Source organism: Melozone crissalis, unplaced genomic scaffold, assembly GCF_028551555.1.
Source record: "Melozone crissalis strain CALT ecotype California unplaced genomic scaffold, PUWL_Pcris_2 ptg000043l_1, whole genome shotgun sequence".
Taxonomy (NCBI): Eukaryota; Metazoa; Chordata; class Aves; order Passeriformes; family Passerellidae; genus Melozone; species Melozone crissalis.
This window is the reverse complement of record NW_026535821.1, coordinates 2,326,790-2,332,789: the sequence shown is the minus strand read 5'-3', so window position 1 is coordinate 2,332,789 and position 6,000 is coordinate 2,326,790. Positions and strand designations below refer to the sequence as shown.

At 54.5% G+C, this 6,000-nt stretch overlaps 1 pseudogene; it reads left to right on the top strand.

Annotated features, from left to right (window-relative positions):
* The first annotated feature begins 436 nt into the window (after nucleotides 1-436).
* The window catches only part of LOC128942816 (serine/threonine-protein kinase pim-1-like), a 123,290-nt pseudogene continuing 117,726 nt past the window's right edge, over nucleotides 437-6,000 (top strand).

Sequence of the window (6,000 nt, the reverse complement as noted above, 5' to 3'; positions counted from 1 at the left end):
AGTCATCCGGGCTCTGCAAAAAGCTCGACAAGAGCAAGAAACCTGGAAAACTGCGAGAAGCTACTTAATAGCCACTGCACAGCTTGCGGTGGGGGCAGCGACACAGACCACCCCGGAAAGTGATCAGATTGCAGATGGGGATGTGCGGGGGCTAGGTGCGTCCCACCTCCCCTCGAGCCTGAGCCCAAAACCCCCAGGAGACCCCCCAACCCCCCTGCGAAGCCCGCCAGATCCCAGCCCCCCCGCGGAGCCTCCCGACAAAACCGCGGCTCCTCTACCCATCCCCCCCCCCCGCCGATTGCTGACCCAGCACAGGAGGCAGAGCAACGGGCGCAGTGTTTTTGGGGGGGGCTGGCGGAGGAGGCGCCGGAAGCGGCGGGACGGTCAGAAACCGCCCGGATGGATAAAATCTCTCCACCGCCGTATGGGCTCGAAGATGGCGGCTGACCGCATGGTCAGGGCAGAAGAGAAGAGGGGACAAAGGGCGGAAATGGAGTCAGCCCGCTTAACATCACATGCGCGAGAGAGCGGGGAGGGGGGGCGGTCCCCGCGGTGGGGGGTGAGACCAGTCAGAGAGCTCTATTCAAATTAGGCCCATATAAGGCAAGGACCTCCCCCAGCAGGGGGCGGGGAGACCCCAGGGGGAGGGAACGGTCCACCCCCAGCAGGAGGGGGCGGTATCGGAGCCTGAGAAAAAGGCAGAGCAGCCCGGAAGTGCTTGGCCACTCGGCTTCCGACTCCGACTCAGACTCGAGCCGGGACGAGTCCGAGAGGGAGTCGGGGAGCTCCGGTTCGGATACTAGCCTTAACAGAGGGAGAGCAGCAGCATATAAGGTCTCTAGTCACAGCGCTCCCGCTTGGGTGAAGGGGTCATCAGAGAAAGACCGGACCCTGCTCACAGACTGGCGAAAAATAAAGATAGCCTGCGCCGAATACACCCCTTCAGCCAAGCTAGTGTTCCCTGTCCGTGTGGGGGGGCAGGCGAAAACCAAAGAAGGGACCTATTCTCCAGTGAATCCAAAAGAGGTACAGGCAATTATTAAAGTGATTGCAGACAAGGGAATTAATTCTGCCATGGTTAACACACTCATAGACGGGGTTTTTGGGGGGGATGACATGCTTCCCTTTGACATCAAACAGACGTGTAGGATGATTTTCAATGGTGCGGGGATGATTGTTTTTAAACAAGAGTGGGAGGATCAGTGCACAAAGGAGCTGGCCCAGATAACGGGACCTGACCATCCACTGCACGGCTCCAGTATACAGAGATTGATGGGTAGAGACCCCACTATGATCACCCCCCAGGCCCAGGCTGAGGGGTTAAGGGCCCATGAAGTTATGACAACCACCCGGGCTGCCCGAGAGGCCATTCGTTCTGCTTCCAAAGTAGTGGCTAACCCTGCCCCGTGGTCTACCATAAGACAGAGTGAAAGTGAGAGCTTCACTCAGTTTGTGGACAGGCTTCAGGCAGCATTAGATTCCTCCTCATTACCCTCAGAGGCTAAGGGTCCGGTGCTGGCAGACTGCCTACGCCAGCAATGCAACTCAGCCACCAAGGACATTCTAAGATCACTGCCACCTGGGGCCAACATAGCTGCCATGATCGGACACGTTGCAAAGGAGGAACACCTTGCTCCCATCCAAGCAGCAGTCCACACTGCAATAACCAGTGTGATGGCGTGCCTTGAGTGTGGCCAGGCAGGCCACTTGGCAGTAAACTGCCCCCAGCCAAGGCACCTATCAGCAGCTGCTCCACCAGGAGAAGGAGAACTTAGAGGACCGTGCTGGGCATGTGGGAAAGAGGGACATTTAGCTAAAGAATGCAGATCCAAGCTTCAGGGAAACGGGGGGAGGGAGGGGGTGGCCGGGCCGTGTTCAGCCCCCTCCCACCTGGAATGTGCAGTGGCCCAGCTTCAGCAACCCCCAGTGGGGCAGGGGACCCTCATACCCCATGCCCCCACAGGGAGCAGTCAATTTTGCATCCCCACCTACATCGCAATGCCAGAACTGCACAACACCACCAGTAATGCTTTCACACCCCCCACCACCACAAGCCGGGCCGGTGTCACAGAACCAGCAGGGGACGCCCCAGAGCGGGATCCCTGGGTGGCCTTGGCCATGAAAAGAGGGAGGGAGCCCCTGATGGTGTGGGGGACATGCCGCCTTTACAGCAGTCAGGATCCCCACGTCATAGGGTTTCAGTTCTGGGTGGAACCAAAGCATCCATGGTGTTTCTGTGTGATTTTGCTGTTGGGGCTTGTTGCCAGAGGGCAAGCCAGCCCAGATCACTACCCCCATCGGCCATTCACGTGGGTCATGAAACACCTTAGTAGTGACAAAGTGCTCAAAGAAATCACCACACCGAACACCCCATCCTTCGTGCTCCGCATCATCGACCTGTTTCCAGAATGACCAAAGGTAGACCCCTATTCCCCACACTCCACACACATGTACCTATCCTATTGGTGCCCAGCTTCAAACCCTGGGAAAAGCTACTGCAATCACCCAGGGTGGGGACATTGTGGGCACTGGGGTTGCGAAACCATTGTCACAGATGCCAGACCGTCGGGGCCTGGGTGGGATCCACCAGAGCCCGACAAATTCTTACAGTTCCCCTGGGCACCCATCGGTTGCAAAACACCCATCTTCATACCTGGAAACTTCCATCGATATCGCCATAAAATCCCCAAATCTCAGAAATGCACAGACTACAACATGACAGTTTTGCAGCCAGATCACCCTAGCTGGGCAACAGGCAGAGCGTAGACAGTAGTCCTTCAAGGGTCAAAAGAGAGAGTGAATGTGCGAATTATCAGGCTCCAACCGTCGGCATCCCGAACAGTCGGACCCAACAAAGTGATTAAAAGCGTGCCAAAAGGGAGAAACGCAACCCACCCCAAAGCCTTGCCCACAAGGGTCGCTGATATCCCGACTGGCCATGCAGAAGCCTTTCAGATAGGCCGTTTAGCCGAGTCAGACTCAGACCCAATCCTTTGTATGTTAGAAGCTCCCTTCCTATCCCTGAACGAATCTAACCCTAACCGAACTGAATCCTGCTGGCTTTGTTACGATGTCGAACCTCCTTTTTACGAAAGAGTTGCTCTAAACACTCCCTTCGGTTACTCCGCAGCAGATGCACCCAACCAATGTAGATGGGACACCCTCCGCAAAGGAATCACCCTGAGTCAAGTCACAGGCCAGGGCAGATGCTTTGGCAATGCAACCCTAGCTAGGCAGAAAGGCAACATCTGCACCGATGTTGTCAAACCCAACGGGAAAAACAATAAATGGGCAGTCCCATCCGCATCTGGGATGTGGGTTTGCCAGCGATCTGGAGTGAGTCCCTGTGTGTTCCTTGCCAAATTCGATGACTCTAACGACTTTTGTGTCCAAGTCCTGATTGTTCCTAGGGTCCTGTACCACACAGATGAAGAAGTGTACCACCTTTTCAAGGAATTCAGCCGGCTCCACAAAAGAGAAATAGTAGCAGGTATAACTATCGCAATGCTGCTCGGCCTAGGAGCAGCCGGAACGGCCACAGGAGTCTCAGCCCTGGCGACCCAACACCAAGGACTGTCACAGCTGCAGGCAACAATCGACGAGGACCTGCAGAGGATCGAGAAATCCATCTCCTTTCTAGAGAAGTCAGTCTCCTCACTCTCAGAAGTGGTCTTGCAGAACAGGCGAGGTGTAGACCTCCTGTTCATGCAGCAAGGGGGCCTGTGTGCTGCCTTGAAGGAGGAGTGCTGCTTCTATGCAGACCACATGGGAGTCGTGAGAGACTCCATGGCAGAACTCCGAAACAGACTGGCTCAGAGACAGAAAGACAGGGAAGCCCAACAGGTTTGGTTCAAGTCCTGGTTCAGTCGATCACCATGGCTAACCACCCTAATTTCTACCCTAATAGGTCCATTGGCAATGTTACTTTTAGCTGTCACCTTCGGACCATGCCTGCTGAACAAGCTAGTCTCATTCGTTCAGACCCGCCTAGAACGGGCCAACATCCTGTTCATAGGCCGGCAACAACTGCTGTGAATTTGACCAGGGAACACTGCCAGTCACAAGATCTCCTACTCAAGTTTACCAAACCCCTTTCTTTGTCAACAACCTCATGCCTCATCTCAGTACCTATGTATATGACTATTTCATTCATTTGTGAAAAAGCGGGGGGAGAAGTAGTAGATAGGGAGAGGCGCTCGGAAAATCTCGCGACGTCACGGAAAGCAGTAGGATTCCTCTCCCCCTAACTTCTAGTGATAAGGGATCACCCAAGAATGTAGTCCCCCTTAACATTAGTAACTTTCGACTCCTTACTAACCAATTACAGTAAAGTAAGACCCCCTGACGTAGAGAGAAAACTCCCCCAGTATAAAACCCGACGAGACAGGACAATAAAGATCTTGAACCGTCCACCCTACTGGTGCTTGCATGTGTTCTTGGCCCGAGTGACCCTGGAGAGTTTGGGCCGCCGTGCCATTTCCTCAGAACCAGGTCGCCTCGCCCTGCATCAGAAGGCGACAGTGGACCTGGTTCCTAATTGCTAATCTCAAAGCAAGGTTTGCCTGTGCCCCCAGTTGAGTGGGCTCTGAGCTGTCACGTGCTCAGTCTATTTGGCCCAAAGCAAGAGATGCCTTAAGGATCCTTCAAAGAGAAGCTGCATTAGGGCTCTTTGCCTCACGTTCTAGTTTCTGATTCCATCCTCCCTTTATTTTGCTGTAGCTTCTTCTCACTGACAACTCACTCTTTACATGTCTTGAAAAAGGTGGGAGTGTTGGCAGGCTGAGCAGGGAATTGGACAGCTTGAATTCTCAGAGTAAATGCTGGGTCTGGGTGCACACTCATCACTGAGAGAGAACTGGTGCTGGTTTGGGGCAGGTGAGGGAGCTCGTCCCCATCCCAAAGAGAGAAGCTTGCAGTGTTCAGCAGGGCTAGGAGTGGGCATTTTCAAGGCTGCAGTCTGGAATCTGTGTCAAAGGGAACTAAGTGACGATTAATTCCTCACGCAGCTTCTGGGTGAGCTGTAGTTCAGATCATAAAGAGCTGAACTCCAATCCCACTTTGATCCTGCCAGGATCTTGCCCCCAGGATCATGCCCTGCTGGGTGCCTGAATGGATATTTGTGTCCTTGCCCAGGCTTTCCCTACACGCAGCGCTGCCGCCTCACCAACAGCTCCGCGGTGCCCCTGACGTTCCAGCTCCGCATGTCGGACGATGGCACGCAGCCGGCTGTGGACAGCGTGGATCAGATCCGCAGGACACCGACCCGGCCTGGAGCAAGGGAATCCATTTCCATGTGGAGCCCAGGGAGTTCACCCTGAATCCCAGCCAAGGCACCATCCTCCCCCAGGGACACCAGGACATCGAGGTACGGCAAGAGCCCAGCCACAGCCGCTGCAGCACCAGGGCTGGAGCTGCACTGCAGGGTGGGAGGGCTTTAGCTCTGGTGCCAGCTTGGAGCATCCTGGCACTGAGAGATCTGCACTGCTGGGGGCCTCTGCTCGCTGGCTTACTCGGGATGTTCCTCAGGGAGCACTGTTTGCTTTCCAAAATCATATGCCTGAGTTCACAGACCTTATGGCCAAGGCCTGAAGCCATTCTTGTGTTTTTGAGAGCGATTGATTTGATTGGAACGGGGCAGAGCAAGGATGAGGGCAGAAGGTGGCTGTTAGAGAGATGTCATTGTATCAAGCAGTGAGCTTTTCTTCTTGGTCTCATTTCCCCCCTCCTGGGGAGCAGAATGATTTGTGTTCACTGCAGGAAGCTCCAGTGGAGACAAAAAAATCTGCAGCCATGTGTAGCGGTTCAAATTTATTGTATTGATTCCTTGCTAAGTGGTTTGTTCTGTGGTACCCCGTGTTCTCCCCGAGTTGGTTTACCCCTGGGCTTTACCCTCCCTCAAAGCTGTCCCTCATGCCATTCCCTGCCCCTTGTTCCAGCTCTTTCCCTGCCTGTCACACCCGGCCCCTTTTGTTCCCCAACCTTCTTTGCCAATTTAACCTG